The following is a 16,340-nucleotide window of genomic DNA, read 5'->3' on the forward strand; positions in this document are numbered from 1 at the left end:
CAGGTCATGGTCTAGGAAAAGACAACTCTGTAGTGCTCCGTTGTCTGCAGATCTCCCTTGAGTAAATCCAATTTTCTCAAGATTGGCACTGCAGCCAGAATCAGATCCCCATTGTACAATATACAGTACAATTAAATGATCCATGTTTTATTTCAATGATTGTTTTTCCAAGAGTAATAGTAAGTTGGTCATAACTTTATGACTAACAAAATACAAAAATAAATAAATTTCTTCCACATAACTGGATAAAGCAGCTCTGGTGAGTTAGAAGCAAGTTGTAAAGTATAGAAAATCAATATAAATATATTGATGTAATGGGTTGATTGTGTATGTTATAATGAAAAGTATATTTTGAAGGGGATGGGAATATTATTTATATAAGTCATTGTGGGACAAATTTAGGAACTTGATAATTATATTTATCTCATATTTTTAGAGAAAGATTTTATTAGGCAAGTCCAAATATATTATTTAGAGAAAATAAAACCACTTATAGAGATATGATTCACATTTTCATACAATATTAAAATTTTATTTTCAGAGTTCTAGAGTTTTGCAAAGTTACACCTAATTAAGAACTTTGTGATAGGATGATTTTTATGTATTTTTTTAAAGAAATATTTCCTGTTCAAAAATGTAAAGCTTCTGTTTTCTGTGGAGTCAGCACTGCCTTCTACAAATCATGTGGATATAGTTGTACACCACATAACTATTTGCAAGAAAACTGCTCCCCGAACATGTTATTGGAGACTCCCTACCCCTTTTTGTTCTTGCAGATAACCCATCTTCGTATTCCTGGAGTGGCTGAGGCAGACTTTCTGCAGAGAACAGTGTGATTCACCCCCGAAAAATAACTGTGATATATTTCTTGATCTTCAAAGGAGGGAGAGGTTCTGTAAAAACAAATAATAATAATAATAATAATAATAATGGGAAATAATTGTAAACACATTATCGATTATCCAATTCTCCCTTCTTAATGAACTGTTGGTATGTTTCTCTCTATATTGACTCCCAAATAGGCAGAAATAAATTCAGTGTCAGCCAGACTGGTTAGGTAATTGAGGTTAGAAAATGTATGCACAAGTGTTAAAGATCAATAACCTATGTACAAAGTACAAATAATAAAGTTTATATCTCTAATGAAAATATAAAATACGCATAGATTGGATGCCTATATGTATATAACATATTTACATAAATGCACGTGCATATGTGCAACTGCATGTATATGTTCATATACATGTAAATGTTTCACCAAGGATTTTATATAGAAAATTGTCATAAAGTAATCTTTGCATCTAAAAGGAAAATATTTTGTAAGGTATGTAAACCGCAGTCAAGGCTGCATTGAGGTACTCAAAAATTATTTGGTTAAAGGGTAAATACACCTTGTAACTCATAATGAAAATCTTAAAGGTAGGGGTGGAGATTAACACTTCAGGCTGTCTACAGAATATTAATAAAATTCAATATATTTTCTAAAAGGTATAATTTATATTTTGTGGAAATGAGTCTCTTTTCTAATAAAATTCTTCTGTCCTTCATTCTGTTCATATAATTTTTCTATAAATCATCCTGTAGGATTTTTTTTTCTAAATATTCATCTCAGATAGAACTTATTTAAATAAGCCCTCTTAGCAAGATATTTCAGAATTAAAATTACACCATGAGCAATACTTTATCCAATATACTTTCTCCTATAGAATTTCTTTGTGGCTAAAACAATATTTTGTAGAATTACATTACATTAAAATAGCTGAACTGAGGTGATGCTTCTAGTATATAAATACTGTGTAAAAAAAAAAATCAACAAATTATCTTCAACCATTTTAATTCAACCAGTCCCTGAACCTGTGAGAAAGTAGCTGATTTTCTCTCCATATCTACATATATAGTGAAAAAAACCTAAGGGCATTACACTCAGCTTCACCACAAAGAATAAGAATGAATAAGAACGAATAAGAAAGAAGAAATGAAAGAAATGCTGTTGGATATACTTTATTTTCTTGGATTTTAAGTAAACTAGAATATTATGCTTTTCATAGCCATGCAGAAATAAAGTCTGTGATGTCCCTGGAATTCTTAGGGAGGTTTCATAAAAAATAATAAATAATAATAATAATAATAATAATAAAGGCTAAAGTGCATTTTTACACAAACACACACACACACGCACAGAACCAAAGCAAAAGAGGAACTCTGGCACCATTTGTTAGACTGAGGAATCTTATCTTCCAGTTCTGCACCAAATTTCATAGTGTTTTAGTGTTTCCTCAATTCTTGGGTTAGCTGTTTGCCCAAAGCAGAAGAGGGCTTGCACATATACCTAAGTGTTTTTGTAAATTTGGATTCACTAATGAACCAATAAACTTCATTATTTTCTTTGAAAGGTGGAAGACAGATAGTAAATGAGAGTTGAAATTCCAGAAGCAGGCATCATTTTCTTTCCTTCTTTCAATTCTCACTTTCCTAATACATAGAAGATGTGCACAAAAGTTACTTTGTGCATTTCTCTTTAAAGATCATATGTAGTGGAAGAAACAGCAGTTTTCCTGTGTTACACATAAATCCTACTGGAGAACATATTTGTTGCTGAGACAAGTTTCTAGGAAACTTGAAACTGAATATAGTAGTTCTGTATATACATTACTTTGTGCCTACAGAAATCTGTTAAATCTTGCATAGAAACTGACTGATACATGAGAATAAGCAAACACAAGTTTCACTCTAAAATTTGCAGTGTAGTTCAACATTTCTGCTGAAGATACATATTTGGTCAATAATAATGTCATTACTAAGCAATATGCTAATGCAATATGCAATATGCTATGTTTATGTCTAGTTTACTATATATAACAATATATAGTAGTATGTAATGATACAAACATAGACATATATATTTGAACAGGTTACCCAGAGAAGTTGTGGATGCCCCATCCCTGTTCAAGACCAGGTTGGATGAGGCCCTGAGCAACCTGCTCTAGTGGGTGGCGTCCCTGCCCATGGCAGGGGAGGTGGAATAGAATAAGCTTTAAGGTTCCTTCCCACATTCTTTCTCTCTACTTTTCTTTTATTGAGTTTTAAGATTAGAATTTAGTAGCATGGTCTAGTGGTAGATGGTACTAGGTTAAAGGTTGGACTAGAAGATCTTAGAAGTCTTTTCCAACCTGAATTATTCTATGATGATGATTCTATGGAAGATATAGTCTCATTTGTCTAAAGTAGAATTTTACGTCTTTTTTTTTTTTTCTGTCTGAATTTTAATAATCAAAAAGTCCTTTTATGAACCTTATTCAAGTTGCTATCCTTCTAGTGCTGCCAGGAAACATCCTATCTACATGGAACTGGGAGATGTGACATAGGAATGAGAACTGAAAAGTTGGGTTGGACATCTCAGATGACAGTAGATGTCACTGTTTAAGCAAAAGCAAATGAAAACCAAATATAGAGAGTCAAATCTGTTGCCCATGCACAGGAATCTATATCTTACATGCCATAAAAAATCTCACATATCCACATATGGCTAGTAGATATGACATAAGATCTGCAGTAGATATATCCTCCTCTAGAACAGCAGCTTGAGGTGAGGTGGAACACACACGGTATCTCAAATGTCATTGAAATACAATATGTTGACAACTATACTGAACCCAGAAACCCACACCTAATTTAAAATCAGGTAAATACTGAGTAGTTTAATTTAATTTTCTTCCAATATGCTTTTCTCTTCAACACACCTTCCTGCTAGATTTTTGCATCAGAAATGTTAATATTCTGCTTCCTTCTCGTTATGACCATAAATGGACGAAAATATGACCATGTGGTCTTTCAGAGAAATTGATCAAAATATAGTGAAGATCACAACAGATAACATTGTTACTTGTGGGAAGCCTAAAATGCTTTAATAATGGCCTTGAAAAATATTTAATTATTTCAAAATTTCATAATTTCAAAGTACGCACTGCCTAAAGGAAAATTATTGTACGTACAGCTATTTCATCCTTTTTTTTTTTTTTTTTTTAATACTTCAGCAGTGAACAGTAACAGCCTATTCTTGAAGGTCTTCTTTTTATTTTCATCCTTATATGTCAAGAGAAACTATTATGGCTTTGATACGTTTAATCTGGAAGAAAATATTTCTTCTAGAAAATATTTTAGCAGTTCTTTAAGATTCATAGCATTTCAGTGACTGAATATTCTTCTTTGTTTCAGAATTCAATGTATTCTTCAGTTTTTCACTGGCTCTGAATTTTAGATTTGGAAGGTTCCAGTTCTTTTGTAAAGGGTATTTGTCCTAGTTATATTATTTCAGTTTAAATAATAATACTTAAGTTGTTAGTTTAAAGTTATTGTCTTATTCTTTAGGAACTAGTGCAAAAAAAAATCTGTTTTTGAAATTTCCATTAATATTTTTGTTATTCATGGTGGATTAGAGAGTTCTGTGAAAAGAAATTGCGTACTTGATTTTCTTTGGGGTTCCTATTTACACTGCGTAGAATTCACCATGATCACTCATAGAATAGTACCTTGCCTGCCACAAATTCTATGCCCTTTAATAATTTTCTTCCTGGAAGGCATCTTAATAAGGTCATCAGTATTTGATGAAATACTTCAGGATCTGATTAGCTTATATTCCAAAAGGTGGTGGTAAAAAAGTACCATTAGTTTTTCTTATGTTGGAAAACTGCCAGCATGTGTTACTTCCTAAAGAGCTTAAACTTTAACAACATAGTCAATATTCCCTCTCTACATGGAGACAGAAATATTCCTACTTCACATTTTCCTTTGGGGACATGTTATGGGTCAAAAAGCCAAATTTTCTAAGACAGCTGTTAAAGAAATAAAACCTTTGGCTCTTCAGGTGACTGAAAGAAACCTTCTAATACCATGCTTCAATTCTTTCAGCTTCCTTTGTAAGTTTTGGCTATGTTTGTAATATTAAAATAAATAAAATAATAAAATATAAAATATCCACCTCTAAAAGTAGGCACTTCATTGGAATACCTATGCTGAGAGCACTAATACTTCGGGTGTTATATATAGGTATTTATTTTTGTTTTTCCTGAGATCATACCAGATGCTGTATCCATCACCCTGTACATTGTGCACTGGCCTCTGTTCTGTGGCTTCTCTTCTCTTTTCTTCCATTATTTGCCATTGTACTGGTTCATCTGCAGAATTTACCTCTTTCTCTTTCTGTTTTTTTTCTGTCCATGAGTACAAGTGACACATATCGCCCCAGTCAAGACTGCAATTTTCTGAGCAATCCTTCATTAATTTTGTTGTTGCTGTTCTGGTTACTTCTGAGAGGAAGAGAACAGAAGTGATTACTGTGTAGTGTCTTTAGAAAATAAGTAGAAAGCTTGACTTTCTGAGACCTTTGAAAGGTACTTGCAGGAACACAGCGCAAATGCCTTTAAAGAAGAAGGTTTAATTTTTACTAACTAAGTGCAGTTAAAGTGTGTTTCCACTTATATGGACAGTCTAAGAGGTAGGCCTTTACTGCAAAACACCTTCTATAGTCAAAAGATGGAGATAGGTGCTCATATAAGACATCTCATCTTGGGTAGGTGCACCTCAACTCAGTTGACCACCTGTAATTCAGATGCCCAGGGGTGCTCACCTGGCCTCCATATGCCATTTCAAAAGAGTCTGGGTCTCCCATAGCTTCTACCTAGTCAATGTTGTGCAGGCAACTCAGGGCCATAAAGCATTTCAAACAGTACTGGTAGCCTGTGTTGGTAACTTTTGTGTCCTCTCTTCTACTTAAGGGTGATTCCATCCCCTGGAAAAACCAATTCCTCTCTATTTACTATAAAGAAGATTCAACAATGACATTAGATTAGATATTTCAAATGGTAAAATATAGTGGGGCTGACATGCACCTTCAGCCTGTGGCACTGATGCCCCCAGAAAGCACCAAACTTAAAGGCAGTCCCAATTTTTAGATGAAGAATTAAAATTATCTTAGAATGCTAACACACACATGACACTTAGAAGGAACTGAAGTCTTTTTATTGTAGGGTCTAAGATGAGTTTTAGGCACTGGGAGTTAGAGATACTGACTGAGCAGATTAGTTTACAGCTGTGTATTACAAATGTCAGTGACAACCTTGGCTTTTTGTCCCGATTGTTTAAGATAGGATTGTTTTGTGATGCAATCTTTAATTATCTTATTTTGAAGAAAAATTCAATAAATGTGACAGAAAGGGCAGTACAAAAGAAATGGCACTACAAAACAAGACCTCGTTCCTTAGAGAAAAGTATTAGACCAACGATATAAAGGTAAAGATACTCTCAGTGCTTATGGATGCATGTAGATTGTGTGGACAGTTTTCCATATGTGTAGTTTTCAATAGAAAGTTATTTTTCCCTCTAAGACCCATCAGTAATGGGTCCAAAAATGGGTCCACTAATGGACCAAAATAAAGGCATTTGGACTGGTGTTTGCTTCTTTAATGTTTAAACTAGTTTACTCTCTAGCTTCTAGAGTTCCAGAAAAGGCTTAATATGCCCAGTTCAACCACCTAAATGCAGATGTCCTTTTAAAGCCCACGTTCCTATTTTTCATATTGGACCCATGAGATGCTGTTCTCCAGTGAAATCGAGCTATTTCAGCTAGTTGCTAATATATGGGGTTGGTTTCTTTGAAGTATAAAACTGGTTTGCCTAGATTTTTGGAGGTATTTCATAAAACTGTTCTCTCACTATTTCTGTCTCCCCCTTCTCAAGGGCTTCCCACAAAACACATGTAGTTCTTACCGAGTCCCATTTTCTCTCTGAGAAAACTATTCAAATATATATACACGTTCTTTTCTGAGTAGCAGAGAACACATTAAACTTTGAAGCCGAAATAAGAACTTGAATTAAATAGGGCAACATTTAACAACTTAGCTTTTGCATGCTTCCTATGATTTTTATAATTTTATAACTACTATTTTGCATGGTTTCTTTTATCTTACTGACATCTCTTAAACACTGATAGATTTTTGTTTTCCCCTGATTATACTGTTTGTTCACGTTATACTTTGACATACTTGCTCTGATTTCCTTTCTGCAAAACCTTTCCTCTTTTACTCTGCATCATTAGCAAAATACAAAATGCCTTAAGTGTAGATTTATTCTGATTTACTACTAAACATAAATAAGTGTTAGATTCATGTCAAGAAAGACATGCACTACACTCATACAATAGCTATCAAAGAACACATTAGAACAGAATAAAAACAATCCAGTGCAGTTTTCTGTCTAGTTCATGGACATATATTTAATTAAGTTATGCTACTCCTAAAATTCAAAAAGCTTAATCTTTTTCTGTCCTTAAATTAAACTCCCTGTGCTCTACAATGACCAAAACAAATAATCTATGACCTACAAACAAGACACTTGCATTCCCTAAAGACTTACTTCATCTTCTTCTCTAGGTTATACATCTTTGAACCTCTCTTTTCTATAACGACCTTCTGGTGCTCATTAGCATGCTGATTACCATTAACACAGCTATAATGCAGCAATTTTCTTGGTGTATGTCGAGGCGAAATGCTCATCTGAATGCAGTCAAGGGACAAAATTAACTGCGTAAATCTACAGCATAAACTGGATCCAATCCAACTTTACTTGAGTCTTCCTCCCTCTGCCAGGTGTGACATCATCATCTTGCTCCCCACTGATGGCTTAATAAGTATCCCCAGGTTACACTGTATTTAATTCACTTTTTTCCTAAATTTTAGTTCCTGTGATGGCTGACCAACTTACCTTGCTTTCTCTTAATATATTTTTACATTTATTTTTCCTTATGTCTCTCCTAATTAGTCCCCAAGTTACATATACATTTATTAAAAAAAGCCTATAAAAATGTATGTGTATCTATATATACACCTGTATGTCACTACTTTTATACGTTGTGAAATGATTTACAGTGCAATGGAGTAGGATATTTTGTAGCAAAGAATGTATTTGCAGAACTAAGACAGCCTGATATATACATGTTCTAAGTGTGAAATAATTACTTCATGTTTAGTGAATTCTTATTATATATTTCAGTGATTTAAAAAAAAAAAGGTTTAGTGATAGGAGCTGCACAAATTAACTTGCAGTAAACTTTTTTGATACTCTCATGTAGTTCTTAATACTAAAAAAAATAATCCAAAATTGAACAAAACATTTTTTTGTTTGTTGGCAACTGTGTGGTAATTCAGAGCTTACTGAACAACCTGTTGAAGCCTCCTATCAGACCAGTATTGTCAGAACCAGGCCTTCTGTATCAGTTACTATATATCTGTGCTGTGTATCATAATATTACAAAATGTATATATAATTCAAAGGTAAAAAGCAGTTTAAAGGAGATAGTACCTAGTACAAGGAATTCCCTTGCATTACATTATTTGGCCTGTTACAGAGGAATTATTTTTATACCAGCACCTCCTAATCTTTCAAGTAGTACAGTGACTCACAATCTCATAGGTATCTGATCAATCCATCTCTCAGCTAGCAAAGCAATATATGTTAATACATTATTACTCAAAGAAAAGAAAATCCCTTCAAATAAATAAAATGGGGACGATGAACCTTAAAAATAATATGCTACAGAAAAGTTTGTAGGTACTTAATACAATTTTCCCTTGAACTCGAGTGCTTTTGCCATATCATCTATTTTAAGTTCCTTAAAAATTTGACTGAAGGATCCTTCTCTGGCTTGATGTTGGGACTCAATGCTGCCAATTTCGGTTCTTTAAATGCATGGAAGTCCAAGACTTAAAGCACCCAACATTACTCCATGCACTTTGTGACAGAAGGTCAAAATAAGGGTCAGAAACGTTTGGAATTTTCAGACCTAAGGCAACACATTACCTACTTAAAGCACACTAGTAGTTTTAGAAAGAATAAAGCATTAAAATGAAGTATCTGTATATTAAGATCTAATACGATTAACATCTGTATATTAGTATCTAATTCATTTTAAAAAGCATTTTAAAAAGTTGATAGCACACGGTAATGGAAAACAAGAAGACCACTGAGAAAAGCAGTGTGAGATTATTCTAAGTCTCATTAACAGAAGAAAGCAGAAAACAAATTCAAAGAAGATTCAGTTCTGCAAAGGTTATAGGTATATTTTAGTTCCCCTGTGTTAGGTCCGTAGTTGTTAATGTCTCAAGTATGTCCAGGGACTTCAAAGAGATGGTAACTATACTTTCAGACTGAGAGACAACCTTTTCTCAGAAGAAAGCCAGAACAGTTTTATAACTTGATCTCAGTTTTGTTACAAAATGACCAAACCAAACCAAACCAAACAAACAAATAAAAAAAAAGCTTTTTTTTTTTTGTTTCTTTGTTTGTAATGGGGTAGTGTGGTGGACTGCAGAAGGGAAGAAGATTCAATAGTATAAGTTTATCTAATTCAATCAAAGGCACATTTTTTTCTAAGTATTGTAATATATAACAGTAAACTTCCACAGCTGTCTATATTTACATAGATCTTACTTTATTTCAATTACCCTAAACTAGTCTAACTTGGAACAAGAGGATTTAGTTTTGAATGAGGAAACATAACTGAGAAATATAGTGGGTCTGGATAAAAGGACATGTTCAAAGAGAGGGAAAATGGGGAGAGAAAAAAAAAAAAAGATAAATGGCAAATGAGACAATTGTGAATAAATAGTAGGGAAAAAAGAAGTCTATCGCAATAGGCTTGAAGGAATACAAATCAAATGAATGATAAGAAGGAGAGAACAAGAAAGAAGGTGGCTTCATGATTATGCAGAGACAGACAGGGACACAGGGCAGCAACATAATGAAATCCTACTGAAAGGTACCATGGTCTCAGCACCAATGGTGTAGAGTGAGAGACTCAATGGGAGACTCAGTCCTCCTTGTTGACCTTAGGCTCCAGTTTCCAGGGCAGAGAAGGAAAAGGCTCTCATCCTAGACCTGAGTAAAGGACATGGCTGGAGAATACATCCAGATCTGAGAAATGGGTAGTTTCCCAAGCCAGTTACTTAAGATATGGCCAGAGCAAATAGTCGGAAAGATTATGTATCTGTAACGCACCAAAAAGTCTTGCCCACTGTGCAGAGTACATCCTTCCTCTCTGACTCCACGCTTGAAGGGACTGCACCGCTCTCCGCTTTGGAAGGAGAGAAGCTAGAAGGCAAGAAGGAGAAACAAAGGCATAAGAAAGCAGCGTCTCCTGATAAGCTTCTACTGCCTTCTGCTATGTGTCTTTTGCACCGTACTCTTGTGGTATTAGTATAACTTCTGTGAGTGGAGACCATAATTCACACAAATTTAATAGACTCCTCAGGGCAGGATCAGTTAAAACTGCACCAATCCTGGTAAGAGTTTTGTTCAACCTGTTCTTAAAACTTCCATTGATGGAGATCTTACAGCCTTCCTAGGCAACTCAATCTGCCACTTTACTGCTACAAATGTTTCCCAGACGTCTAACTGGAATCTCATTAATTTAACCCCATTGATTCCTGACCTCTTTCAACATCTTTTATATAGTATAAAAATATTACTGTGCATCTCCTCAGTTTTCTCTCTAATTCACAACTCAGTTTTTCCAAAAAAATGGAGCTGCTAATATACCAAGAATATCAACAGTCAAGGGGAACAACAAACAGGGGGAAAAAATAGATACCACTGAAATTTTGTAGGATGAATCTATCCTGTGAATTTTGGAAGCATCAGATGGCCTGTGTGGAAGTTACAAGTAAGGAGGATTACATATCTCCAAATAGGTCAGACAAGTGTCCCTAATGGGAATTAGAAAAGCAGTAGATGAGCATGCTCTCCTTCTAGGCAGACTCTGAAAGTCATTCATAGGAGTTTCAGTTAGGAAATCTTGACTTTTACAGCAGTAGTCTTCTGAAGAAAAAAAAATAAATCCCCAAATAAATAACAACATTTTTCAACTAGTTGAGAATCCACACATCTTTCAGACCACCATTCTTTGCCACACTAAGTTAAAATTAGAATCACAGAATCACAGAAATCAACCAGTGGGTTCAGAAGTTACCAGTGAATCAGAGATACAAAGGTAGTCAGAGCAACACACATGGGGCATATACCTGGTTTCCTTGAGAAATCATCAGCATTGCCCTTCCCTAAACAAGAATTGTATTAAGCTCCACTAAGTTTAGGTGTCTGCAGCTGAGACGTCTGTGTCCAGTTCAGTCATGGTGGGCTCTCGCAGTTAATGCAGAGAAACAGATTCATTTGGGATGTATTTTCTCTCACCTAATTTTAAAGCCTACATTTGTGTTAACAGGAATCATTCTCTCCGTAGAAGTACCTCTTCCTTTCCAGAAACAGAAAAGGAAGACAGATAATAAGCTCCAGAGTGGATATCTGCAGCACATTAAGTTATGTGAGCTCTTTGTAATTGTGTACTTAAGCTGCCCTAGTGTCCATTTTCTGCCCCCACACTAGACAAAGTCAGAAGGGAGGCACTGAGACTTACACTGTAATTAAAACATTGTTAATTTCATCTTTGTGTTGAAGGTATCACACTTACCTTTAATACCCACGAGTCAAAAAAAATTTCAATGTTAATTTGGCTGCTCTTTGAGACATATTCATATGAGAAAAATATCAACATAGTGAAAACCGTATCTTTGGAAATGAGGTAACCAGCTATGTCATCAGGTAAGGTTTATATAATGTTTATCTCGTACTTATTAGCATCTTATTGAATCCATTCTTTTGTTTTATTTTGTTTTCAGTGTATGAAAAAAGTCCCATTATTGAGCGCTCTGTGATAATATCTAGAAATTTCTGCAGTTGTGTTTTCCGTGTAACTAACTAAGAAATATCCTCCTGACCAGGTATTAAAGTTATCTGTTTACAGATTTATTTATTTATTTTTTAAATGAAGTATCGATTTCAGATTTTCATTAGAATAGAAATTTCATAGCAGTTTCTCTTAATTTTCTGCAAAATCACCTGATTATTATTATTTTTTTTAATCATCCACTATAAAAGCTATTCATAGGAACATGCAGTAATAAATATGGTCAGACTTTCTGGTAAATAAAAAACAGAAACAAATCCAAAGAAAAACAGAACATCTTTACCAAATATTGTTGTTGTGTCATGTTTAACAAGAAGTAAACATGAATAGCTTATTTTCTCTTCCTCTAATGCCTAATGATAGCCAGCAGGTAATACATTCCCTCATTGTTGCTAATAACACTAACAAATAAAAACAACAACCAGTTTAGTGAACTATATGAAAAATCAGAGATCAATATCATATTAAGTCATCTAGAAACAAAAGTCCTTTAAGCATTTTCCAAACACAGAACATGACAACAGGAAGATGCTGCTGCAGTGATGAATTGTACACCATGCTGTCAGTTAGATGAGAAGATTACAAAGTATCTTTTATTCTAGTTCCTGTGTGATTTGAGTATAAATGAAGATCTCATGAAAGTATAGGCTATGAGTTTACACCTTTAATAAGGATCCTTGCTATATATCAGAGTATGTACCTCCACTGTATATCCAGATGAAGCTGAAGGATGAAGCAGCCTCATTAGCTCCTTGACTTCCAAGGAAAGGAAATTCAACACAAGGCTTGACCAGAACGTAGCTCACAAAAAGGGACCATAGGGAGTCATGGAAACTTAGCTGCGCTGTGGCTTGAATCATGTCCTTCACTGTAAGCTCACTGCCTTTCTGCTGATGTGATAAAACTGAGGGAACGATGAAATCTTTGATCTCCAAAATAATTTCCTACCATGGAGCTCTGGATTCTGTGATCCTTGGGTGAGCCCTAGTTTTAGATAGCTAGGTCAAACATTATGAAACAGAGGAAGATATCAAAAGTTCAGAGGCAAGTTGAGCAGTAGGATGAAAATAAGAGGAGGAAAATGCAGTCCTACTTTATTTTTTACAATAGCAAAAACAAGAAGCAGTGCACATAGGGTAACAGAGAGAAAAAGGCACTGCTAAATGACAATCAGCTTGTCCTACTCATCCAACAAATCCTAATTATTACATTTGGAAAAAGCTGTACAATACTCTGGAGGACCTAGCTACTGCAAGCCTAGCAGAAATATTTGCTGAACAAATGCTGGTAGCTCTTCTGTCAGATCCATGCAGCTGGTGGATACAGTCCTACCAACACCAGAAGATAAATTCAGCAGACTTGGGTGCCTAGTTCCAGAAGTGAAGGGTCATCCAGAAAAGTCCACAGAAACTACAGAACTGTCTGAGACGCTAAGCATGCTTATGGTTTGAACATAAAATTTACTTGGGGGGGAGGGATAATAGCTAAAATCTGCTTCCTGGGCATGGTTGAGTATCCAGGTATCATAAAGCCATTGAGAATTCACCAGATGAGTTTCCTCTACATTAGTCCCTTGCCGGCCTTAATCATCTAGATGGAGGATCACATCTGATACACATCAACAACCCAAGAACCAGTAATCATAATCACACTTTCAAAAAAATGTGTATGTCTCCCTCTTATATAAAGAAGTAATTCTTACAGTGCTAGTTTAAAAACTGGAAGATCTGTGTTTAAACCCAAGCGTGGCTTCCCGGTGTACACCTGTATCACATCCTGTATGGATAGGACTTATATGGAATGGTGCACAGACCTTCTTCAGCTATGCTATTGAAATCATCTCAGTGTTTAGTAGAAAGGGAGTAAAGGGGAAGGAAGATGAAAGCAATAGTGAGAACACAGTGCTGTTGTCTCTCCATGGAAGTACATTGGGTTATTTCATCCTCCCATAGGATGGGCTTCCCAACTTGTAAACTGAGAAATACCTACTCCCTTTATCCCAATTAGACTAAGAGAGAGTTGTCAGTCTGGGCAAACTGGGACAGTTCTGGCATGAGAAACTTCTCGTCTATGAGCTGGTTTCTGCTTTCAGCATTATATTATTTGATGTTTTTATCTGGAGGATCATAGTTGTTGAAGAAATCACTTTCAGAGGTAGATGAAGAAAATGGATTTAAAGGTCTTCCTTCTGCCTGTCCTTTACTGCCAACTGAAATAGGCTATACATTTCCACATCATATGAATGCTGGCAATTGCCCTGACCAGTATAGGGTAACAGCTGGATTGTGATGCTGAACAAAAATGTCCTTCAGTCTCGAGGACTCAGCTCCCTGTTAGCCCTCCAGAAGCTGCACCTCAGCCTCCAGACCGTCATTCGAGGAACTCATTTCAACGAGGAGGCCATTTCAACGAGGACCTCGCGTGGATCGGCTGCAGCGAGGGCTCCTGGCAGGGAGACGAAGGGAGCCAACCCTTAAACCCCCCCCAATAACGCGGCACAGAGCCGCTCGGTCAGGGCCGCAGCCCCTGCCCCCAGCCCCCGAGCAGGCAGGAGCTGTGCCTGTGCCGCCGCGGGCCTTGAGGTGCTGCGGGCGGAGCCAGGGGTGACGGCAGCCCGCCCACCCCCTGGCGCTATAAAAGCAGGCCCTAGGGAGCGCCGCGACCCAGGAGCGCTGCAAACAGGACGGGCTAACGGACAGGGTTAAACGGACAGGATTAGGCCGTTAGCGCGGGCAGTTCAGGCGGGGCGGGGAGGAGTACGAGGAGGATCCTCTCCCCCAGTTCCCGCCTCCCTTTCTCTTCCCCTCATCTCCTTGGGGAACTCTGCCTCGTTCCACCTAGAATTCATGGTGGGCACCCGTTGCAGCGGCCGGTCCGAGGTGGCAACCCAAACGGAGGAGATGCTGCCTCTCTGGACTCCTGTGGGCACTCAAGTGGATCCCCTGATGGGGGAGGTGGCAGTCCAGACAGGTGACTGCGGTGTGACAAAAAAAAGTGACGACAAAAGAACGGAGAGTGTTAGTGATCGGAGACTCCTTGCTGAGGGGCACTGAGGCTCCCATTTGTTGCCCAGATAACCTATCCAGAGAGGTGTGCTGTCTTCCTGGGGCACGTGTCAGAGATGTTAGGAAGGCTCTGCCACAGCTCATTAAACCGGAGGACTACTATCCTCTTGTTGTCATTCAGGTAGGATCCCAGGAAGCTGCAACTAGAAAAATGAGGAATATTAAAAAGGACATTGCATCCCTGGGAAGGTTGTTGAAGAGATCGGGGGTGCGGGTAGTGTTCTCCTCTGTCCTCCTGCTGGGTGACTAGGACCCAGAAAGCAGGACGAGGATGGGACAGGTAAATGACTGGCTGAGGGGGTGGTGTCTGGACCAAGGATTTGGGTATTTCGATCCTGGGCAGTCCTTTGAGAAGCCGGGTATGTGGGCTGCTGACTGACTCCAACTCAGCAAGTGGGGCACAAGTGTGTTGGGGAGCAAGCTCTCTGGACTGGTTACCAGGGCTTTAAACTAGGTTTGATGGGAGAAGGGAGGGGAGCTACAAGTGACAGAGAAGGGCTGGGGGAAGTTGTCACTGCTGTCACTCTTGAAGGCAGAAGGGAAGCACCTCTGAGTTGTCCCACAGGATTTTCTGAGGGCTCCTTAGAGAAGGTAATGATCCCGATACCCCGTCCGGAATCTTCTTGCATCCCTCCAGGGGTAACTGCGCCTGCTGCTTCCCTAAAGTGCCTGTATACCAATGCGCGGGGCATGGGAAATAAACAGGATGAGCTTGAGATCTGCGTTCGGTCGCAGGGCCACGATCTCGTTGCGATCGCAGAGACATGGTGGGACAGCTCCCATGACTGGAAAGCTGTCATGGAGGGCTATGTCCTTTTTAGGAAAGACAGGCTGGGGAAGCGAGGGGGTGGGGTTGCCCTTTATGTGAGGGAGCAGTTAGAGTGTACCCAGCTGCACCTGGGGGAGGGTGAAGGACAAGTGGAGAGCTTGTGGGTGAGAATTAAGGGGTGGGCTGGTATGGGGGACACTGTTGTGGGGGAGTACTACAGGTCACCAGATCAGGAGGAGGAGGTCCATGAGGCCTTCTACAAGCAGCTGGTAGTAGCCTCACGATCACGGGCGCTGGTTCTCATGGGGGACTTCAATTATCCAGACATCTGTTGGGTAAGCAACTCGGCCAGGCACGCGCAGTCCAAACGGTTCCTACAGTGCACTGAAGACAATTTTCTGACGCAGGTGGTGGAGGCGCCGACGAGATGGGGGATGCTTCTGGACCTTGTCCTTAGCGACAGGGATGGGCTTGTTAGGGATGTGAGGGTTGGGGACAGCTTGGGGTGCAGTGACCATGAGATGGTGGAGTTCAAGATGGAACTTGGTGGAAGAAGTAAGGCTAAAAGCAGGATTGCTACCCTGGATTTTCAAAGAGCCAACTTCGACCTCTTCCAGGACCTGCTTGGGCGTATCTCATGGGCTAGGTTGCTAGAAGGCAAGGGTGCTTGTGAGACCTGGGCTACATTTAAACAGCACTTCTTCCAAGCTCA

At 38.0% G+C, this 16,340-nt stretch overlaps 1 long non-coding RNA gene across 2 annotated transcripts; it reads right to left on the minus strand.

Annotated features, from left to right (window-relative positions):
• Nucleotides 1-457: 457 nt before the first annotated feature.
• Nucleotides 458-12,781, minus strand: LOC136788627 (uncharacterized). Of its 2 annotated transcripts, none has more exons than XR_010827273.1 (3): nucleotides 12,495-12,781; nucleotides 10,051-10,143; nucleotides 458-893 (listed from the first exon to the last, which is right to left on the minus strand). It is a non-coding gene; the product is annotated as an uncharacterized lncRNA (long non-coding RNA). The 2 variants fall into 2 exon arrangements; XR_010827267.1 differs by lacking the exon at nucleotides 458-893 and adding an exon at nucleotides 4,762-5,306.
• Nucleotides 12,782-16,340: the final 3,559 nt, after the last annotated feature.

Source organism: Anser cygnoides, chromosome 1, assembly GCF_040182565.1.
Source record: "Anser cygnoides isolate HZ-2024a breed goose chromosome 1, Taihu_goose_T2T_genome, whole genome shotgun sequence".
NCBI classification, from domain to species: Eukaryota; Metazoa; Chordata; class Aves; order Anseriformes; family Anatidae; genus Anser; species Anser cygnoides.